At 32.7% G+C, this 25,000-nt stretch overlaps 1 protein-coding gene across 3 annotated transcripts in view; it reads left to right on the top strand.

Annotated features, from left to right (window-relative positions):
* Sobp (Sine oculis-binding protein) overlaps window positions 1-25,000 on the top strand; it is a 431,796-nt gene that overhangs the window by 246,351 nt on the left and 160,445 nt on the right. Inside the window, exons 1-2 of one of the 3 annotated variants that reach the window (XM_068380192.1) lie at window positions 3,208-3,327; window positions 15,090-15,413. The exons of the other annotated variants lie outside the window; for them this stretch is intronic. The gene's annotated coding sequence lies outside the window, so the exon portion shown is untranslated. Of the gene's footprint in view, window positions 1-3,207; window positions 3,328-15,089; window positions 15,414-25,000 lie in introns of those variants that run through there. 3 annotated transcript variants of the gene reach the window in all.

The following is a 25,000-nucleotide window of genomic DNA, read 5'->3' as shown; positions in this document are numbered from 1 at the left end:
CATCGCAAAGTAATCATGACCTCAGTTTAAACATCGCAAAGTATTTGTAACATTAGTCCAAATGTTGCAAAGTAATTGTGACCTCAGTTCAAACATCGCAATGTAATCGTGACCTCAGTTCAAACATTGCAAAGTAATTGTGACTTAAGTTCAACCGTAGCAAAGTCATTATAACCTATGTTAAAAATTGCAAAGTAATCGTGGCCTCAGCTCAAATATCGTAAAGTAATTGTGTCCTCAGTTTAAACATCGTAAAGTATTCGTGACCTTAGTTCATACATTGCAATGTAATTGTGACCTCAGTCCAAACATCGTAAAGTAATTGTGACCTCAGTCCAAACGTCGCTATGTAATCGTGACCTTAGTTCAAACATCGCAATGTAATTGTGACCTCAGTTCAACCGTAGAAAAGTAATTATAACCTCAGTTAAAAATTGCAAAGTAATCGTGGACTCAGCTCAAATTTCGCAAAATAATTGTGTCGTCAGTTTAAACATCGTAGAGTATTCGTGACCTTAGTTCATACATTGCAAAGTAATTGCGACCTCAGCCCAAACGTTGCAAACAAATCCTGACCTCAACCCAAACGTTATAAAGTTATTATTACCTCAGTTCAAAGATCGCAAAGTCATTGTTACCTTTGTACAAATTTTAACGCAATTTTAATTGCAGTCTGAATTCAGAAAATTAATCCCAACCTCAGTGCGAAAATGTAAATATGATTGTGACCTTAGTCGGAAATTTGCAAAGTAATTTTGACCTCAGTCCAATATTTGCAAAGTAATTGTATTGCCAGAACGTAAACATGAAAGCATTTGTGACCTCAGTCCGAAATTTGCAAAGTAATTTTGACCTCAGTCCAATATTTGTAAAGTAATTGTATTGCCAGAACGTAAACATGAAAATAATTGTGACCTCAGTCAGAAATTTGCAAAGTAATTTTTACCTAAGTTCAATATTTGCAAAGTAATCGTATTGCCAGAACATAAACATGAAAGCAATTGTGACCTCAGTTCAAAATTTGCAAAGTAATTTTAACCTCAGTCCAATATTTGCAAAGTAGTCATATTGCCAGAACATAAACATGAAAATAATTGTGACCTCAGTCGGAAATTTGCAAAGTAATTTTAACCTAAGTTCGATATTTGCAAAGTAATCGTATTGACATAACATAAACATGAAAGCAATTGTGACCTCAGTCCGAAATTTGCAAATTAAACGTGCTCTCAGTCAAAAAATGTCAAAGTAATAGTGCCCTCAGTCAAAAAATTCTCAAAATAATCGTGACATCTGTCAAAAAAAAAAAAAAAAATTCTTTACCCGGTTCCAAAATCTCACGCTCACATATGTATAATAGTTATGTTTTGGTTTTTGTTAATTTGTATTATTCTTTTTCTATTATCATTATAATTTCACAACTATTTGTAAAATCTTCCAAAAGTGTATCGGTCGAGAAAGAAAATCATGCTCATTCATGTATTTTGATATTTGATCATTAAAAAAACGAGTCAACTGATGTAAAAGATATTAACGAAGAAATTATTAGAATTATTTTTATTATTGAAATTATTCAAAATGATTAAAATTATCAAAATCATTATTATTGAAGCTTTTAGAATTATAATAATTAGCAAAGTTATTATTATTATTATTATTATTATTATTATTTTAATAATTATCAAAATTATTATTATCATTATTAAGAAAATTATTAAATTTTTTTATGATTAAACTTACCATTTTCCTTAGCAGATAATCCTCTTCAACCATCTCGTCTGAAGAGACATAACATCATGTCGAAATAGAAACTGATTGTAAATATGGCCGTAACATAAGAACTTGATGACTCATCTCAGCCAGCCATTTTCCTCAGAACTTTGCTGGTAGCCTCGAAATATTACAAATGTTTGGTAATACATCTTCGGGGTCCTAAAAGCTTAACACGCTATTTCGTTGGAAATTTCATAAAGATATATAGTGTATTTTATTGGGTACAATGAAAAATTTTCATGAAATATGAATAGACTATCTATATAAAGCTCAAGTTAGTAGGCCTATTCATTTCTTCATGATTGAGTAGATGCTGGTTTGTTAAATAGGCAGTAGAATTGGTAGCAGCAGCAGTAGTAGTAGTAGTAGTAGTAGTAGTAGTAGTACTGTAGTAGTAGTTGTTGTTGTTGTTGTTGTTGTTGTAGGAAGAAGAGGAGTAATAACAGTAGGAAATATAAATAGACTATCTATATAAAGCTCAATTTATTAGACCCATTCATTTCTTCATGATTGAGTAGATGCTGGTTTGTTAAATAGGTAGTAGTAGTAGTAGTAGTAGTAGTAGTAGGAAGAAGAGGAGTAATATCAGTAGTAGCAGTAGTCTCTCCAAGTTAAATAGAAAATATTCAATATTTACTGGTAAGGCCTGCGTTAGGAAAATTATCTCTCTCTCTCTCTCTCTCTCTCTCTCTCTCTCTCTCTCTCTCTCTCTCTCTCTCTGATAATTGGGGTCTTTTCGTTGCGTATCAGGATTCACGCAAAGGAAGAACCATTTTTCCAGATGCACCACGTTGTTGCTTACCAGGAAATGGATACGAGAGAGAGAGAGAGAGAGAGAGAGAGAGAGAGAGAGAGAGAGAGAGAGAGAGAGAGAGAGAGAGAGGCCCTACCAGGGTATCAGTTTTCCCATCCCTAAATGGCTCTTCCACCAACCTCCTCTCTCTCTCTCTCTCTCTCTCTCTCTCTCTCTCTCTCTCTCTCTCTCTCTCTCTCTCTCTCCAACTAATTCCCTACAAAGTTAAACATATTTCAAAATACTTTTTTGAGAAGTTAATATTTTTTTTCGAAGAAATATTATTGTAGTATAATTTTTTAAAAATTCTACATATTTATTTTCGAGGTCCTTGGTTCTGTTATTCCAAAATATTAATAAATAAATTAGATCAACACATGAATAAAGTGATATCTAGTTGTACGAGTTCACAAAGAATTATTGTTTAAATATAAATTGTTGCTACGATGTTCATATGTGCTATCGAAATCAGTACTCACCCAATTAACAATTCCCCCCCCCCCCCCTCTCTCTTGACCCCCTCACCCCTAAGTATAACATCAAAAGTATATTAGTTCGTAGGTTCGTCACCAGAGGGCTGGGTATTACCAGACAGGCCAGACTCAGAGTAGTAGAGAAACCACGGTCGCAAGGATCAGTTTGCACCTGGTCTTGTCAGAGGGAAGACGTAGACGCCTTGGCTCCCGAGGGTGGGGGAGGGCGGGCCGAGTTCTCAAATTCGGTTTTCTGAGTTCGTTTGTTGGATATCGATAGTGAGATGAGTGGTTAGTCGATGGAGTTTTCATTTCCGATGATGTGAACGAAGGAGGAAGATTGGATTTAAATCTCTCTGGTTACGAATATACTTTTATTTGTTTTTCAGTTTTATGACTGACCTTAAAAATTTGTTTGTATGCATAATAAGTTTTTATTTCGAATGTATGATTTCTTGACATGACTGTAAAACTCGGTGTCTGCAAAAATAAAAACTTGCCGCATGAAAAGAAAATACACAAAAAAACAAACATAGTGAAAGTTGGTGATGAGAAAAATGTGAAACAAACTGTTGAAACAAAATGATATTATAACATTTTATTTTTTACTTGAAATAATATAACAACTACCCCAAGAGTGAAAGAGTTGCAACTTAACGAAATGTTAAATGTTGATGAATGCTCAAGACGTGATTAACAGCCTTTAACACATTTTTGGGATATTCGTGTGTTTTGTCATCTGGGAAAACGTGTGAATGAAAGTGTGAAATGTTATGTTTTTTTTTTTTTTTTCCGTGGACACCCTGAGATGGTAATAATTTTACAGAGAAGGACAGAAGTTAACTTCATAAACAAAAGGAAAAGTATGAGAAAAGAATTAAGTGTTCGTTTACTAAAGTATTTTTTATTCTGTACATTTTGTTATTGCTAACGTTTGCGGTGATAACAATTTTATAAGATGTAGAATTGATTGAATGAATGTGTTATTTTCCAAAGTTCTCGTTCATTTTAGTTTTTAACAATAATGATAAGGCAGTTTTTTCGTCTGTCATAAGTACTTTCGCTCCTAAGATATGGTTGTAAGAATGATGATAATAATAGTAATAGTTATTATTATTATTATTATTATTATTATTATTGTTGTTATAATTATTATTATTATTATTATTATAATTGTTATTATTATTATTATTATTATTATTATTATTATTATTATTAGAGTCAGTATTCAGCAGCTCTGTCGTAGGCAATTCATAGTACAGTAGAAATTTACTGCAAAAAGAATATATTTAGTAATAGCCGTTTGTGATTTAAACAGTTTTGTTTCCAAGTAAAATTAATAATGATATTAGGAAAGCATTTATGCACATTGGCCACTACTATTAATAGTAAGATATAAATTTGGGTGTTACTAACCATATATAGAACTCACTCTACGTAATTATTATTATATCATAATCATCTCCTCCTACACCTATTGACGCAAAGGGCCTCAGTTGGATTTCACCAGTCGTCTCTATCCTGAGCTTTTAATCAATACTTCTCCATTCAATTACATTTGTTTTATTAATCTTGTAATTGAAGTTTTTACTTAGATGCTCTTTTACTTGTATGAAATACTTTTTTGATTATTGTATTTTCAGCATTTGGATATAAATGGTTGTTCACGTTGATCATTTAAGATGTAACTAAAGATGTTATGATCAGTCATCTTCATCATTAGTATTCAGTGTAGTTGGAAGGAAAGTTTCAAAGTTGATATGACTGTTGAATGAAGAGATTATATTATTGATGTTCCTAATCTTTTTCGTTTGTGGTTTTTGTTTGTCTTGATCAATACCACAAATTTTTTTTATGACAAATTTTTTGGAAATAGTTGAAATAGAATTATGTAAAGAAAAAAAAAACATGGCTTAATATTATTATTGTTGTTATTTATGTTATTTTTTCTCTTATTTGAATTATTATTATCAATATAATGAAAAAATGAAAATGAGATTATTAGATTAAAGAGTTAGTAGAATTTAGGAAACAGACAGACAGATATATATAAAGCGGACTAAACACCTGAAAAATAATTTTCTCCTAATCTTTTTCTTTTTCCTCAAATCCTTTCAGCTGTAACCCCGCAACATACAGGGATGGCCGTGTCATATCACATGTCAATTAGCGACTTGCTTTCTTCCTATCAGAGGCTTGAACGGCAAGTCACACGACTTTAATTAGAGTCGAGACTTTCGGGTAACCGGCTGGCACCCGGTTGGAGGGGGGGGGGGGGGTTTAGCTCGGGCTGTGATGTATGGTGTAGTGGACTACACAAAATATAATCCCATAACTTTAGTTGATTCATTGTCTTATGCGTATATATGCGTACTTTGATTCATTTCACACTATATATACAGTATATATATATATATATATATATATATATATATATATATATATATATATATATATATATGTATATATATATATTTATATATATATAATTTATATATATATATATATATATATATATATATATATTTATATATATACATATACATATATATAAATATAGATATATATAAATATAGATATATATATAAATATAGATATATATATACATATACATATATATAAATATAGATATATATATAAATATAGATATATATATACATATATATGAATATATATATATATATATACATATATATATATATATATATATATATATATCCGTTAGGAACTTAGAGTCATCAGTGAGATGTATTCTAGGCACATTATATTAGATCGTAATGTGCTCCAGACTTTAACACGTACCTGGTAGTTATTCGAGTATGGTGGATCTTAATCCCCCTGATAGAATCTTATGTATATAGTAGTTTATACACACACATATATATATATATATATATATATATATATATATATATATATATATAAATATATATATATATATATATATATATATATATATAAATATATATATATATATATATATATATATATATCTTATATATATATATATATATATATATATATCTTATGTATATATATATATATATATATATATATATGTGTGTGTGTGTGTGTGCGTGTGTATGTGTGTATTTGAAATCTTCATCAAAAGAGTTTCGCAAACCTTTTCGCCCAAGAAGTACCTAACGGCTCCATGCTTTTAAAAGAATAAAGTGACTGAATATTTGCTTCACTCTTATACATAATGTTGACTCTTGTGTTACATTGCAAGAGGCGAAATATGCAAATTTGAGAAATATTAGACATTTATCGTCTAAAGGACTCGCGGGGATCAAACAGGACTTAGGTATCGTCATCGTGTATTAAGGAAATCTGATATATTTGAACAGCATCAAATATCGGGTCTTGTATTTGTTAATAAATGGAAGAATTCGGGGAAATCATTTATTGCGGTGAAATTTCAGTCGCCTTTGTTTGCCCCTGACAATGAAATTTATCTCTTCTTTCCGACCGTGGAATACGTGATAAGATGGGGAATGATAAAGAATATTGATAATGATGATTTAGATTTTTTTTGTATAGGAAAATCTCCCGAGGTTGGGTGTAATAGATCTTAGTTCGAGGTAGAAAGGGATGGTAATTAGATCATTCTGGTGAAAGGTTTTCGCTAATTATGTAATGTAGAGCTCGGAAGTATTATAGTTATTCTTCATGTTAATGATATTACCCGGCGAATATTGTCGTGTAATAATAATAAGTCATCGCTTTTGGTATGATGCGGAAAAAAGTATTGCATTTAAGATAAAGTCATCGGATGTGGGGAAAAGTAAATTAGAAAAAAAAAAAAAAAAAAAAAAAAAACCGGTGGGGGGGAACTTAAAAATTGATTGTGGGGGAAACTAAAATTATGAGTGTGGGAAAAGCTAAAAAAAAAATCGGGTGTGGGAAAACTCAAAACTCGAAAGTGGAGGAAACTCGAAAATCGAATGTGTTAATCTAAAAAATCGGGTGTCGGGAAAATTAAAAAATCGGGTGTAAAAAAAATGATTGCGGGAAAACTCAAAATTTGGATGTGAGGAAAAATTAAAATTGGATGGGGTGTAAACTCAAAAGGTCTTCACCCCCGTAAGGCGATAGTAGCCTCAGTGCCCCTCACGCATAGCACTGTAAGCATTAATCCAAATCTAAGTTCAAAGGTAGTGTACATTCAAGTTCAACTCTCTCTCTCTCTCTCTCTCTCTCTCTCTCTCTCTCTCTCTCTCTCTCTCTCTCTCTCTCTCTCCTCGTGGTGCCTGTCTTTCACCTTCATAAACGAGGCATTTTCTTTTCCTCTTTATTTATATATATATATATATGTGTGTGTGTGTGTGCGTGTATATATATATATATGTGTGTGTGTGTATATATATATATATATATGTATACACACACACACACATATATATATATATATATATATATATATATATATATATATATATATATATATATGTGTGTGTGTGTGTGTGTGTGTGTAGTATCTTGATAGACAAACAACTTAGACTAGCAGCTTTTACAGTCGTGCGTAATTAATCAAAGAAAAAGAGCAGATATTAAGACAGGAATATTAGAATCCATATGTAATGATTCTGTGTATATCTTAACTAAGAGTTCGTGTATACTACGATTTTTTTTTTTTTTTTTTTTGAAGGTAGGTTGTTTCATTAACCAATTTTGTTCCTATCTCTAATTCATCTTAACTGACGAAAAAAAATGTTTCCTACTAATATTAGACCTTACGATAAAACTTGTGATATTGTAAGTGTAATTTTTTTGAAAGAGCTGTCAATGTTATAGACTCATTTAACTCTAAGACTTAAACTATGGTTACTTCTTTATAAACATACTAAATGCGTCTGTACAACAGGAGATAATAATGATAGGCATTATTATTATTATTAAAAATAATAGCTGCATCAGGAGTATTTATTTTGTAATTGAGCTCCTCAGTGGTTCTAATTTTCTTCGTTAAGAAGAAAATTTGAAACTTGGAGATTCTCAATTACAAAATAAAGGCTACTGAGGCAACCATTATTATCAACGAGACTTGCCTGAAAAGGGGTCTTCTTCCCTATTATTATTATTATTATTATTATTATTACTACTACTTTGATACCCAAGGTAAAGAAAGTTTTACGACATCGCTGTTTATTTGGTTTGAAAACCTTTTGCTTTGTAACTCTTAAATTTATATGCAAGCGCCACTCACCGTTTGGCAAAGCTTTCGAAAGCTTCGTAATGAAAATGCCACTCACATAATTGATCGAATTATTGAAACCTATGATAATACAGTATTTCACGCTTCTGCAGCTTTTACCCTTAGTTTTTAGTAGCCTATTGGAAAACGTCCCTGCCTGAGGATCATCTGGACGGGAGATCTAGTTCTTTTAGTGTCTGCAACTTCACCATCCTTGTGAGCTAAGGGTATAGGGTTTGGGGAGTCTAATGGTCTACCTGCTGGGTCATCAGCATCCATTACCTGGCCACCCCTGATCCTAGCTTGGGTGGAGAAGGGCTTATGTGCTGAACAGGGTTAGTCTCTAGGGCATTGTCACTTTCTCTTGTCTCTTCCAATCGTGAGTGACTTAAATAAACAAAGTTATGTATTCTGTTAAAAAATGGCTTTTTTCAGAAACACAGTCCCTTTCCATCTTTGCTGGAGCCTGAGTATTTTCATTTGTAATTTAGAGATATAAGACGTTTAATGGTCTCTGTCTTCTAAAAAATTACTTTTAACGACATTGCTCTATTCAAAACAAAGGAAAAATCTAAATCTATTTTAATGATGACACCGACATGAAGGGAAAAAAAAAAAAAAAAAAACAAGGTCTATTATTGCCTTCCCTTTTGCCGACCTTTTGATTTGGTCTCACGTTGCCTCCTTGCTAATCCAGCAATCCCGTCTCCCTATAAAGTTACATTTCATTATTTCTACATCAACCACAAACGGAGTCTCTCCTTGTAGGCCTAACCGATCCGACAAGAAGATTACGTATCCGGAACTCAAGGACTTAGCAGCGTCTCCTGTTTAGAAATCAGAGGGGTCAAGGAAGAGCTATAATTAATGGAACCGTTAATGTTTAGCATTTGCCCTGGGTCTTTGGAAGTATTGTGGCACTCTCCTCGGTCGAATAGAGAAAATAAAGGAAAATAAAAGCTTGCTTATTATTGCTCGGCCTCAGTAAGTCTCCTGTCCCCTTCTTTGATCGACAATATATTATTAGGAAAAATAAAATCTTGTTTATTAATTAAAACTCTGCCTTAGGCTCCTGCCTCTTTCTTCGATTGACTAAAAAAAAGGGGGAAATAAAAGCTTGTTTATTATTGCTCGGCCCGAGTTAGTCTCCTGCCTCTTTCTTCGATTGACAATAGAGAAATAGGGAAAATAAAAGAATGTTTATCATTGCTCGGCTTTAGTAAGTCTCCTGGCCCTTCGATCGACAATAGAAAAATATGAAAAATCAAAGTTTCCTTATTATTGCTCGGCCTTAGTTAGTCTCCTGCCTCTTTCATCGATTGACAATAGAAAATTTGAGAAAATAAAAACTTGCTTATTATTGTTCTGTCCTAGTTAGTCTTCTGCCTCTTTCTTCGATTTACAATAGAAAAATGGGGAAAATAACAGCTTTTTTATTATTACTCGGCCCTAGTTAGTCTCCTGCCTCTTTCTTCGATCGACAATAGAAAAATAGAAAATAAAAGCTTTTTTATAATTACTCGGCCCTAGTTAGTCTCCTGCCTCTTTCTTCGATCGACAATAGAAAAATAGAAAATAAAAGTTTTTTTTATTATTACTCGGCCCTAGTTAGTCTCCTACCTCTTTCTTCGGTCGACAATAGAAAAATAGGGAAAATAAAAGCTTACTTATTATTGCTCGGCCCGAGTTAGTCCTCTGCTTCTTTCTTCGATCGACAATAGAAAACTGGGAAAAATAAAAGCTTGCTTATTATTGCTAGGCCCTAGTTAGTCTCTTGCCTCTTTCTCCGGTTGACAATAGAAAAATAGTGAAAATAAAAGCTTGTTTATTATTCCCCGGCTCTAGTTAGTCTCCTGCCTCTTTTTTCGATTAACAATAGAAAAATCCTAACAAAACTGAAAGAATGATTATAAATAGGTCAAGGACAGTGGCTCCTCAACAACTGGATCTCAGTATTGATAATGTTTCTTCAACTTTGTATGACTCTTTTATAATTTTAGGTGTGATTCTCGACAGCAAATTTACTTTTGAGAAACACGTTAGGTCTGTGTCTTCTTCCATTGCACAAAAAAATGGCTTATTGAGAAAGTCTTTCAAGATTATCGGTGATCAATCTATTCTGATGAAGTGTTTTAATTCTTTCATTCTACCTTGTTTTGAGTATTGTTCTCCTGTCTGGTGTTCAGCTGCTGATTCTCATCTTAATTGGTTGGACAATTCCTGATCTAGATATTAATCTTTGGCACCGTCGTTCAATTAATTCATTACGCATGTTGCATAAGATTTTTCATAATTCTAACCATCCTTTACATTCAGATCTTCCTGGACAATTCCATCCTGTTCGTAATACTAGACAGGCAGTTAATTCTAATAGCCAGGCCTTCTCCATCATGAGGGTCAATACTATACAGTATTCTAGAAGTTTTATCCCAGCTGTGACCAAGTTGTGGAATGATCTTCCTAATCGGGTGGTTGAATCAGTAGAACTTCAAGAGTTCAAAGTTGCAGCACATGTTTTCATGTTGAACAGGCTGACATGAGTCTTTTTATAGTTTATATATGAATATCTGTTTTGACGTTGTTCCTGTTTATAGAATGATTTATTTTTAATTTGTTCTCATCATCTATTTATTCCCTTATTTCCTTTCCTCACTGGACTATTGTTCCCAATTGGAGCCCTTGGGTTTATAGCATCTTGCTTTTCCAACTAGGGATTTAGCTTGGCTAGTAATAATGATAATAGTAATAATAATAATGATAATAATAAAAACTTGTTTATTATTACCAGGCCCTAGTTAGTCTCCTGCCTCTGTCTTCGATCATCAATAGAAAACTGGGAAAAATAAAAGTTTGCTTATTAGTGCTCGGACTTAGTAATTCTCCTGGACATTTCTTATATCGACAATAGAAAAATAGAAAAGATAAAAGTTTGCCTATTGTTGCTCGACCCTATTTAGTCTCCTGCCACTTTCTTCGATTGCCAATAGAAAAAAGGAAAATAAAATCTTGATCGACAATAGAAAAATAGAGAAAATAGAAGCTTTTTTATTATTACTCGGCCCTAGTTAGTCTCCTACCTCTTTCTTCGATTGCCAATAAAAAAAAAGGAAAATAAAATCTTGATCGACAATAGAAAAATAGAGAAAATAGAAGTTTTTTTTATTATTACTCGGCCCTAGTTAGTCTCCTGCCTCTTTCTTCGATTGCCAATAAAAAAAAGGAAAATAAAATCTTGATCGACAATAGAAAAATTGAGAAAATAGAAGCTTTTTTATTATTATTCGGCCCTAGTTAGTCTCCTGCCTCTTTCTTCGATTGCCAATAGAAAAAAAGGAAAATAAAATCTTGATCGACAATAGAAAAATAGAGAAAATAGAAGCTTTTTTATTATTACTCGGCCCTAGTTAGTCTCCTGCCTCTTTCTTCGATTTATTATTATTATTATTATTATTATTATTTGCTAAGCTACAACCCTAGCTGGAAAAGCAAAATGCTATAAGGCCAGGGGCCCCAACAGGGAAAATAGCCCAGTAAGGAAAGGAAAGAAGGAAAAATAAAATATTTTAAGAAGAGTAACATTAAAATAGATATTTCCTATATAAACTATGAAAACTTTAACAAAACAAGAGGAAGAGAAATTAAATAGAATAGTGTGCCTGATTGTACCCTCAAGCAAGAGAACTCTAACCCAAGACAGTGGAAGACCATGGTACAGAGGCTATGGCACTACCCAAGACTAGAGAACAATGGTTTGATTTTGGAGTGTCCTTCTCCTAGAAGAGCTGCTTACCATAGCTAAAGAGTCTCTTCTACCCTTACTAAGAGGAAAGTAGCCACAGAACAAATACAGTGCAGTAGTTAACCCCTTGAGCGAAGAAGAATTGTTTAGTTACCTCAGTGTTGTCAGGTGTGTGAGGACAGAGGAGAATCTGTTAAGAATAGGCCAGACTATTCGGCGTATGTGTAGGCAAAGAGAAAGAACCGTAACCAAAGAGAAGGATCCAACGTAGTACTGTCTGGCCAGTCAAAGGACCCCATAACTCTCTGGCGGTAGTATTTCAACGGGCGGCTGGTGCCTTGGCCAACCTACTATCTATAATAGAAAATTAGGGGAAATAAAAGCTTTTTGATTATTGCTCGGCCCTAGTTAGTCTCCTGCCTCTTTCTTCGATCGACAATAGATTAATAGGAAAATAAAAGATGGCTTGCGGCCTTAGTCTCCTGCCTCTTTCTTCGATTGACAAAAGAAAAATAGGGAAAACAAAAGCTTGCTTATTATTGTTCGGCACTAGAAAATCTTCTGCCCCTTTCTTCGGTCGACAATAGAAAAATAGGGAAAATAAAAGCTTGTTTCTTATTATTACTCGGCCCTACTGTAGTTAGTCTCCTGCCTCTTTCTTCGATTGGCTATAGAGAATTAGGGAAAATAAAAGCTTTTTTATTATTGCCCGGCCCTAGTTAGTCTTCTGTCTCGTTCTTCTATCGACAAAAGAAAACTGGAAATAATAAAAGAATGCTTATCATTCCTCGGCTGTAGTAAGTCTCCTGGACTTTTCTTCGATCGGTAATAGGAAAATAGAGAAAATAAAAGCTTGCTTATCATTGCTGAGGCACAGTAAGTCTCGTGTCCCTTTCTTCGATCGACAATAGATTAATAGGAAAAATAAAAGCTTGCTTATTATTGCTCAGCTATAGTTAGTCTCCAGCCTCTTTCTTCGATTGACGATAGAAAATTTGGGAAAATAAAAGCTTGCTTATTATTGCTGGGCTATAGATAGTCTCCAGCCTCTTTCTTCGATTGACGATAGAAAATTTGGGAAAATAAAAGCTTACTTATTATTGCTCGGCCCAAGTTAGTCGCCTGCCCTTTTCTTCGATTGACACTAGAAAAAATATGGAAAATAAAAGTCTGCTTATTATTGTCCGGCTTTAGTTAGTCTGTTGCTTCTTTCTTCAGTCAACAATAGAAAATTAGGAGAAATAAAACCTTGCGTATTATTGCTCGGCCTCAGTAAACCCCCTGTCCCTGTCTTCGATCGACAGTAGAAAAAAAGAGTAAAAATAAAAGATAGCTTATTATTGCTCGATGGAGAAGAAACACGACCCTACCAAGTGTATCCAATGGCAAAGTAATTTAATCTGCATATCCCAAATATGCGATGGTAATACGACCCCAAAAGCTCCTGGCCAGACCAGACGGCCGGGAAGGGTTGGAGGAGGTGGGGGGGAATGGGGTTCAACATTGACATCCTAAACCTACCCCCTACCCAGACCCGAAACCCTCCCGCCATGCCCTAACCAGCATATTCCATCCCCCCCCCCTCCCCCCTTATTCCCAATACCCAGCAGCTATTCCGCAATCCAGACCTTCAAGGTCAAAGACCTTTGTTGTGGTATATCGAAGGATTAAAGAAGAGGTAATGCCATTAGCGTTGTGTTTGGGTATGTTAAATCTTGGCCTTTCGAATACGAAAGGATTTCGTTTGACAATATCGTGTCCGATATGCTTTAACACAATATTTTCGGAAGAGGTCAAATCTTGTAGAAAGTAAATAGATTTTTTTTTAATTACTTATTAATGAGAAGATATTTTCCTCTTTTTAAAATCATATATCAGTGGTATATTTTTTCCTAATAATCACTAGATTGGGCGAATGTTTTTTTCTGGGATTGTGAAAATATTTGCCTACGATAGATTAAAAAAAAAATCACCAAAGTATCGTTCTCTGCCATTTTTTCTTTCGTGCAAGCTACGTAACGTAACATTAAAGCAAGTTAAAATAAATAAAATCCTAACGATAATAGACATTTCTGATCTAGAGAGAGAGAGAGAGAGAGAGAGAGAGAGAGAGAGAGAGAGAGAGAGAGAGAGAGAGAGAGAGAGAGCCATAGATGACGTCACCACCAGTAGGTGTAACATGAGCCACACCTGGAGTCTTGATTGGTAAGAATCGTCCCTCAAGCTCAGCTGACTGACCAATAGGAATGCGTAAAAGAGCCCCAACTGAAGTAAATCTCTGCCCCTCGTGCTTAATGTCACAGATACAAAACGTCTTGAGATTGAAGCTCGGATAAAAAAATTAATTTGCTCTTTATTTTCATTTGCATTCGTGCAAGTTTTAAATCTTCGCGTCTACTTTCATGAAGTGTATTTGTTTAGTGTATTTTATTTGTTGTTACTTAAGATTACTTCGATTTCTGTCTTTGTCCTGTATATCTAAAGGATATTTCGTTGTTTATCAGTCTAAAGTCTTTGTATGTACTTGTTTTCATCATAATAAGCAGGAACATATGACGTCATTATTATAGTTGTTGTTGTTACTGTTATTGTTGATACTGTTGTCCCTGAAATGTTACATTTGCACTTTCGTTGTTTATTCGATTTTTTTTTTCAAATTATCATGTAACTAATCTTTTACTGAACATTTGGGATGTTCATTAGGTTCGAATGCACACACACGACACACACACACACACATATATATATATATATATATATATATATATATATATATATATATATATATATATTTATATATATATATATATATATATGTATATATATTTATATATATATATATATATATATATATATATATATATATATATATATATACACATACACAATCCTTAACTTACGAAGTTTAGATACATTCGCCCTAATTATAATATATATTAGCTTTGAATGTGTTTTACAAATAATTGTAAATATTTACAGCCTTCCATTTATGCATTCTTTTTAAATATTGAAATGTATATTTACATTTAAATGTTTCCAGCTTCAAATGACAAGAAATCTTGAAAACATTTCCCTTTATTTTCTCTGAATGTTTAAAAGGGAATCTGTGTTTTTCAGATTTGCATAATGACAAGCCATGTTTATAAACAGATATAACAGAAAATATTAAATTTGTTTTAATATTTGCGAATAGTATTTAACGCAGAAACGCGAGAATATATTATTGAAATGATATAATAACACAAATACTTTCAAGTGTTTACGATGAAATCCGAGTGACTTAGAAAAAAAAGAAGTGTTTATTTGAAGTGAATAAGTGACATAGGGTAATTAACTTTGACGTTGATTATTATGCATGACTTTCAAATGAAGTCTGAGTTTGGAAAATAAGAGACATCGTTCAGGTGATCTCAAGCAAGCAGGGGAATTCGTTGATTAAAGGTAAGTCATTGATGTCTAAAGTGATTTGTATGGTTATTATTGATATTATTATTGTGTAGCGTTTGGAAGGGAAATGGTTATTGCACATATTTATTACACATACACAATGACAGACACAAATATACATCTCCCCTTTATAATAAAGAGAAAGTGTCTGGCTAAATTTATGTATGTATATATATATATATATATATATATATATATATATATATATATATATATATATATATATATACACACTCACACCTTTCCGGTCACGCGTGGTGTCATTGCCTGACGTATAACTACTCGGCCTCTGCTCGTCCCTCGGGTAAGGGGTAGAGGGAGTAGTCATGTCCTGTTGAGAGGGTGGCTGCGTATGTGTGGTTGTATATATATATATATATATATATATATATATATATATATATATGTATATATATATATGTGTGTGTGTGTATATATATATATATATATATCGAGAGAGAGAGAGAGAGAGAGAGAGAGAGAGAGAGAGAGAGAGAGAGAGAGAGAGTATACAGCATTTATATATGGATTGTATAGTTGGATATATATATATATATATATATATATATATATATATATATATATATATATATATATATATAAGGATATAGATATCCTTGTGTGTAAATATACTGTATGTTTTTATTACGTTGATTATCTACATTTCATATGTATATTGTTTAATGTTTTGTTACCATTATAGTTTTACCTGTTTTTCTAAGTTAATTTTTAAGATTAGTTCATAAGTATATAGTATGGATGTTTATGAAAATATATTCATTGTAATACTTTTCTAAGCTTTTCTTCATCTGTTTCGTCTTTCCGTTTTCTTTGATCAATAGTGAGATATATATTTGGAAATACTCTTTTTCATAGATAAATGTTTGGTCTTACATGAATAATGATAATAATAATAATAATAATAATGATAATAATAATTGATTGAAGGTGTTGAGAGTATATAAAATATTTTTCTAGATTTTTTTTTTATTTTCTTCTCTTTGCTACTGCTTTCTGTCATTAGTGAGCGTTATTTCTTTTTTTATGTACAGCTGGGCACAATAAGTCCTGACACACCTTGGTCTGAGAAAATCCACCCTGTTACACCCTTACTGAGCGGTGAGTTCCTGCATTTAATCCCCCCCCCCCCACCAGATCTAACATCTTTTGTTTAGCCATACCATCCACTTCTATCATCTCTCCCTACACTAGCTGTTTGGGTACTCCCCGCGCTGTAATGGTGTGACAGGGTGCCTTTCTTCAGAGCGAGGTGTGCCAGGAATTTGTGTGTCCAAATGTACATGAATATACATAGTCTGTTCCAGAGAGTATTTTGAATTCATTTCAGGTCATCAGTTTTATTGGTTTTATTTTCATAAGATAATAATATAATATGAAATCACTGTACTTTTTGTAATATGTTCTACGCTTATTGATATTAATTTGTAAAAACGTCAAAAGATTTTGAATCAGAATTCATGTGCATATATGGGTAATTGATTCAGTAGTTACTTTAATCAAATATTAGTTGGGTAATTAAAAACTCATTATTTCTTTTGTTCAGTTTTATTTATGACTAAAAATAAACCACAAAATGCATTGTTTGATAACAGAGCAGTGTTGTTGGTTGGTGACATGTTTTATGCAAATAATTGTTTCAATTCATAACCCATAGAGGGATAATGATCATATTTTTATTATCAAGACGTTGCATTGGATAACAATATTGATTTAGCAATCGGATGTCTTCAACTTCAATGTAGATTGAAATGGTCTGTTCATATTATGAAGAAATGATTGACTTAAGTTAAAAATATCATGAGTTCCTTCAGGAGATTACTATAAAGTACGAATAATTCAAATCGTACTTTCATTTACCCAAGAAGGAAGATTGGTTTCAAGGTACTTCCATGTTTCCGTATAGTTTGGAAATTAAGATTAAAGTAATATATAATCATGTATTCTAGTACATAAACGTTTGCACAAAAAGTAAGGGTGTAAGTCATGTTTTTTCTGTACCTGCCCAACTACATAAATCAAATAATTTTCAGTCTTATGGTCATTTTCATCAATCTGTGATGGGTTCAAATGTGAAAACCTGGTGACCGGTACTTAAAACCTACAACGCTAACCATTCTGCCACCGGGAAGATTCGGGCAGCCTCTGAACCCAATTCGGGTAGCCTCTAAACCCAATTCGGGTAGCCTCTGAACCCATATGTCAATTTATGCACGCTTAAGAATTTATCGTAAAAATGGTAAAAATTCTGGAATATATGTTGCCAGGCATTTCCGTTTTAAAAACGGATATATTGACGTTATGGAATGATATTAAGGTCACCAAGCCGTTAAAAATAATTAAGTAGGGTAAAAATGTAAAAATTACGGTCGCCTGTATTTTACTGAAAAATGCCAAACAGTACATTTTTAAGGAGAATTTCCGATTAAAATTGGGTTTTTTTTTTTAGCAGCGCAGTGATAATTTTGTCTAGAACTTTTTTTTTTTTTTTTTTGTGGAGTTGACGGTGAATAATTGATGTCGATATCATTAAAGCTAATCGTGATTGGTTGAAGGTCACCGTCTTCACTACCTGTCAGAGTAAATGAATGAGCCAATCACATTCAAGATAAGGCTTCAGTGGTATCAACTGTGGATATTTATCGTGAGCAGAATATTTTTTTTACTATGTTATACAAATATATATAAAATATTCTTTGACCACTATATACGAGTTTTTATAGGATGATTATCTATCATTTCGATAACTAAATTTATTTATACAACAAAGCTCTGAATAATGATTTTGTGCACAGTCAAGACTGCGATGTCATTTTTTTCTCCTAAACTCTAATTTTAATAACTATATTTCATTAACAACAAATAAAGATAATATTATTTTATGTTATCTGGATTAAAGTAACCAAAGAATTATGTCACATTTCTACGAAATTTTAACATGTGTAATTTCATTAACGCTATATGTAATAAAATCTTGTGTATAGAAACTAGATGTATTTCACGATAATTCACCAGTTGTCATTTTAATTAGAGATCACAGAATTTGCTCATTGACGATTACGTTCTTGTCTTCTAAGACCCAAAATACTTGGATTTTACCCCCATATTCAGAAAAGCTTAACCGACTAAAGGTGTACAGTCGCCTCTCTCTATGTGTATACAGCAGATCTCATTTCCACAACTCTGCTTCTACGGTAACAACGGGTTTGACTCCTCGAAGAGGAATTTAGGAAAAGCCCCATTTTACAAAGTCACTGGCGGTGACCGGACGTAATTTCAGTTGTAGTTTTAACAACGCTGATAGAAAAACCCGTTATTTTAATAGGAAATTCTCAGTAAAAATATACTGTTCTCAACTGTATTTTAGTAAAATACAGGCGACCGTAATTTTGATAGGAAATTCTCAGTAAAAAAATATACTGTGTTTAACTGTGTTTCAGTAAAATACAGCGACTGTAATTTTGATAGGAAATTCTCAGTAAAAATATACTGTTCTCAACTGTATTTCAGTAAAATACAGCGACCGTAATTTTGATAGTAAATTCTCAGTAAAAATATGCTGTTCTCAACTGTATTTCAGTAAAATACGGGCGACCGTAATTTTGATAGGAAATTCTCATTAAAAATATACTGTTCTCAACTGTATTTCAGTAAAATACAGGCGACTGTAATTTTGATAGGAAATTTTCAGTAAAAATATACTGTTATCAACTGTATTTCAGTAAAATACAGGCGACCGTAATTTTGCCCAACTTTGTTATTATCTTTCACGATTGGTGACCGTAATATCACTCTTTTACATCAGTATAACCGTTTCTAAGCGGTAAAACTCCTGGAATAAATGTTGCCAGACATTTACTGTTTTTTTAATGCAAAGTTTTAACAGTGAAGGTAACGGCAAATACGAAATATTAAGTGAAATTTTGTCCATGGCCAACTTATTTAGCAGCAAGGGAACGTAATTTAGAAAATCTTATTACCATAAAACCGCATTTTCAAATGTATTGAAAGCAATAAACTAAATGTAAGATAGAAAATCAATAAAAGCGTCAACCTAAAAGGTAAAAAAAAGTCACGTATATCGTTACGTCATGAAAATCAGTAGTACTGTAGTTGGAACGAGTTAACAGCAAACACTAAATATTAAGCTTTTAAAAAATTGGATCTTTTACCGCGATATTTAGCAGGAAGGGTAAATAATTTAGAGAACCATGTCACAATCAAACTGCATTTTCATAAGTTTTGATAGGAAAAAACTTGATGTAAGAGAGAAAATCAACAAAACAAACGTAAAAGTAAAAGGTAGGAAACATCGCGAATATCGTTACGTAATGAAAAATCAGTTCTAGTTGTAACCAGTAATAGAGGATAATCTATTAATCCTGGTTGTAACGAGGTAACGCTAACACGAAATATTAATCATTCAAGAAATTTCGTCTATTACCAATATATTTAGCAACGAGGGAACATAACTTAGAAAACAGTCACCATTAAAGCGCAATTTCATAAGTATTAAAAACAATTTAGTAAATATAAGAGCCAAATTCGATAAAACAACCATCACACTGAAAGGTAGAAAAAGTCACGAGTAAGAAAGAACCCCGACGAAACTATGCCTTCGAAGTCTCTTGTTGCAATCGAATATATATATTCGTGAGAATGCCGTCTTGAATATCTCAATAACGGGTAGCGTAGCACAAGGTTCGGTAGTAATTCTCATTTTCCCCCGCAATCGCGAACAGCCACAAGGACGATCATCCAACGGCATAAAGGCTCATTTTAGTCCTTATGGATGTTGACATCCATGAGCAGCCACTCTTGAGGCTTTAGCCAGCGCTTAAGCTTTTTTGAAGTCTAGAGCATAGGTGCTTTTGAAGGGTTTCAAGCATCAGGAAGCGAGTCATCAGAAAAGTATTTGATTGAAGGGATTGCATTCCTATACGGAAAGGTTGTTCCTGTGCCTGTGGATATGTCATTGTGTTTATGTAAATACTTTTGTACGTTTCATGCACTTGAATGTATTTACTATGTATATGCTTATCGGTCTGTCTATCTATACATACATGAATGTATGTATATTTATATCAATACACACACACACACACACACATATATATATATATATATATGTATATATATATGTATATATATATAAATGTATAAAAACATATACAGTATATATATATATATATATATATATATATATATATATATATCTAGTATCGGTGCATAATTAAAAATATGCATGAATATGGCAATGACCATTGTCATACATTTTCCGAGAAGATACCCACTGCAAAAGAAACTGGTTAACATTCAGCATAAAAAACTATATATTTTTCGTGAATGAATGTTTTAAAAAAAAGATACACATCCACAGAAATCATCACCTTTGAGAGATGCTAAGAAATGCGATGGATTACTCTTATAGAATCAGTGACTTTATTTATCTTCACAGCAAGATATTAATACTTCGACGGGGTGTCATGGCCGCGTATTAATAGTGATTTAGAGGGCACTTAAGCCTCTCCCATGTCTCTGGCTCTGCCGGCGCCTCTCAGCGTGCCCTTCCTAGAGCCACCACCAGAGAGGAAGGAAGGGCTGGGGCATTAACGGGCATATCGAAGGACGGTGCCAACATTCTTACTGTTGATGACTTTACCCATCCTTTTTTTTCCTTCCTCTATTTTCCACTTGATGAAAAAGAAGTTATTTTTCCGATGTTTTTTTTTTATTTATTTTGTTCACCTTTGAAATAGTTTGAATAATCGTTAATGGGGGTTCTTAAGCTCTTTCTCGCTCGACTGATTATCGTCGCTAATTCTGACATCTGTCAGAATTGGTCATTTGAGAATGGAGAAGAGTTACTCATTGGTCAGATATTATTATTATTATTATTATTATTATTATTATTATTATTATTATTGTTATTATTATTATTTTTATTACTATTATTATTATTATTATTATTATTATAATTTTTATTATTATTATTATTATTATTTTTATTATTATTATTATTTTTATTATTATTATTTCAAATTTTGTTCGCGTTCAAATAAAACAAACCCTAAAGGGCGTAAATTATCTTACCAAACTTCTTCAGCATATAATGACCATAAGTGAAATTAGAATGAAGAGTAGACACGGTAAATTGAAAAATAAAACCAAATTTCAATAATATTTTTAAAAGTTAATGAGCGGGGTCACATTCATTATGTATATTTGTATATGATGTATCATCATTATCATCATCATCAGCCCTAGCTATTCCTCTGCATGACAAAGGCCTTAGACATGTCCTTCCACTTGCGTCTGTCTATGGTCGTTTTATGCGTTTATACCCGCAAATTTTCTTAGCTCGTCAATCCATCGCCTTCTCTTCCTTCCCCTGTTTCTTTTGCAATCTCAAGGGACCCATTCTGTTATTCTTAATGTCCATCTATTATGTGTCATTTTCATTATATATCCTGGCCACGTCCATTTGTATTTCTTACATGTTATAAGAATATCTTCTAGTTTAGTTTACTTTCGTATCCATGTTGCTCTTTTTCTGTCTTAGTGATATTCCCATCATTATTCTTTATATATATATATATATATATATATATATATATATATATATATATATATATATATATATATATATATAGATTAAACTATATATACATTACACATGTGTATACATATTTATATATGTATATATATATATATATATATATATATATATAGATTAAAGTATATATACATTACACATGTGTATATATATTTATATATGTATATATATATATATATATATATATATATTTATATATATTAACTATATACACATTAAATGTGTATATATATTTATGTATATATATACATACTTATATATATATTCATGTATATATATATATATATATACATATATATATATATATATATATATATATATATATATATATATATATATATATATAGAAAGTACATATGCTTTGGAAAATATGTAATATAAATTGAGACAAATTGGCATAACATAGTGAAGTATCGTATTTTAACCTTATGAGATAAGGGATGAAAAGGATGCCACCAGCCTCCATCGGGGACAATTCTCGGTCGTCTACTTAAAATTTCTATCGAAGACATGACTTTTGGGTGTGTGTCTGGCCAGCGTCGTAAATTTGGCATCGAGTGGACATTTGCAACTCCTAATCAACGTTGCATAACACGTGCTTTGCATCTGCAGGTTATCTCTCTCTCTCTCTCTCTCTCTGTTTGTGTTTGTTGTTGATAGTAACAGAGGTCTTAAACACTGATGCTCCTGGTGACGGTGGTTTAGTGTAGTACATCCGTTGACGACCGTCTGACCACAACAGCGAAAACCTTAGGGCCACGGTGATTTCCCATGTTGTTGGTTGTTGTTGTTGTTGTTGTTGTTGTTGTTGTAGTTACTCTTTTATATTATTCTTCCTCTCAGAATTATTATATTTTTTCTTCTTCATTATTGTCCTTATTCTAAAATATTCAAGCATCGACATGAATCTAAAAAGGCCTTAGTTATTATTCTTTATGTTGTTGTCCTTTCTCTTCTCAATATTATCGTTTTCATTTTGTTCATTATCATCCTTATTTTAAAATATTCAAGCATCGACATGAATCAAGTGTAAATGCCATATTTTCTCATCCTGAGTAATCGCTGTTTATAGAAATGAGAAAAGAAAAAAAGATAAATGTTGAAGAAATAAGAAGTCAATCAGATAAACATAAATAAATACTTACGAAAGCAGACAGCAATGAAGATATATAAATAGAAATATATGCAAAGTAACGTGATCGTAAATATTCTTCATTTGACCTAAAGGATCTGGGTTATATTAGTGAAAATAAGTTATTTTGGTGTATACATCTTTCTCACCTGAAAATGATTATCTTGACCCATCGTTTCAAAATACATATATTTGCAATGATAGACGAAATGATATGCATATTTATCAGGTAATGTTTGAATTTCCATTTTAAATTATTTACGAATGAGTGACCTTTTGCAGTGTGACGCATTTTTAGTAGATTTAGTCAACCCTTTTTAAAAGTAAATCTTCATGTGAAGATTTTTGCACACTAGCTTTTGAAAAAAAAGTTAGGTTGGCGCTATTAAGGAATTAATTATCCCTCATCTATGAAAATAGTAATAGTAATAATGATGATAGTAGAGTCCCTTCTATTCTTATAACATTTAACACAAGAGGAGTATACCGTAGAACGCATACCTCCGCCGTGGCAACTTATTTCTCGACCTGTTGTTCGACATTGACCTTTGACCTTAACATGTATCAATTGGCGTAGATTTTCATACACTCAAATATGAACCAAGTTTGAAGTCTCTGTGACAACGATGTCCAAACTTACGGCTGATTAATTGAATTGGACATTTTACTTGACCGTAACCTTGACCTTTGACCCTCACCTTTCAAAATGTAATCATTTCCAGCTGTTTACATAACAGTTTATCCCCCCTGCAAGTTTCATTGCTCTACAAATAAAATTGTATTCATGAAGCTGTTCACAAACACACAAACAGGGGTTAAACATAATCTCCTTACAACCTCATTGGCGGAGGTAATTACGCAAGCATAGTCTTTTCACTTTAAAGGTTTAAAGGCTTAAAGGCCGCTAATGAATGGCAGAGACAAGGGACAGTAACATTGCCCTAGCAAGCAGGACAATGCCAAGAGACGCCATATATTATTTGATCAGCGCCCAAGCCCCCCTCTCCACACAAGCTAGGACCAGGGAAGGCCAGGTAATGGCTGGTGATGACTCAGCAGATAGACCTATAGGCTCCTCAAACCAGACATTAAAGAAGCTAACGAGCGAGTCTCGAACCCCCGTCTAGCAAACACTAGGCAGAGACGTTACCAATCAGGCCACAATAACCCTTACAAATATATTAGTAAAACATAATCCTAATCCTTAACTTTCCCCATAATCTTTAAAAACCAGTCAATCCTAATGACCATCTTATCCTTCGCACATTCTACTCCCACGTTCTAGTCTTCGGCTCTCTCTCCGGTCCCACTAATTTTGATCAATTTTTTGCCCAACCCCTTTGTTACCTCCGCCAAAAAAGTAGGAAAGAGGTTATGTTTTCACCCCTGATTGTGTTTGTGTGTGTGAGTTTGTTTGTTTGGAAGGTCAAGGTCAAGCAAAATATCCAATTCAAGTAATCGGCCCTAAGTTTCGATATCAATGTTACAGAGACTTCAAAATTCTTTCATATTTGAGTATATGAAAATTCACGCCAATTAATACATGTTAAGGTCGAAGGTCAAGGTGGAGTCCAAGTTCAATGTCAATCAAAAGCTCAAATTCCTGTCATCAACCATACGGCCACAATTTTAATCGTAAAGTATGTAAAAAATTAGGGATTTTGAAAATGTTATGTAAAGAGCTGGAAACGATTGATTTTTGGAAAGTCAAAGGACAAGGTCACGAACGAGCAAAACGTCCATATCACGTAATTAGCTATAAGTTTGTACATCCTTGTCACATACTTAAGTATATGAAAATCCACGCCCATGAGA

This window comes from Palaemon carinicauda, chromosome 9, assembly GCF_036898095.1.
Source record: "Palaemon carinicauda isolate YSFRI2023 chromosome 9, ASM3689809v2, whole genome shotgun sequence".
NCBI classification, from domain to species: Eukaryota; Metazoa; Arthropoda; class Malacostraca; order Decapoda; family Palaemonidae; genus Palaemon; species Palaemon carinicauda.
Note: the sequence above shows the minus strand (reverse complement) of the source record. Positions and strands in the feature narration are given on the sequence as shown.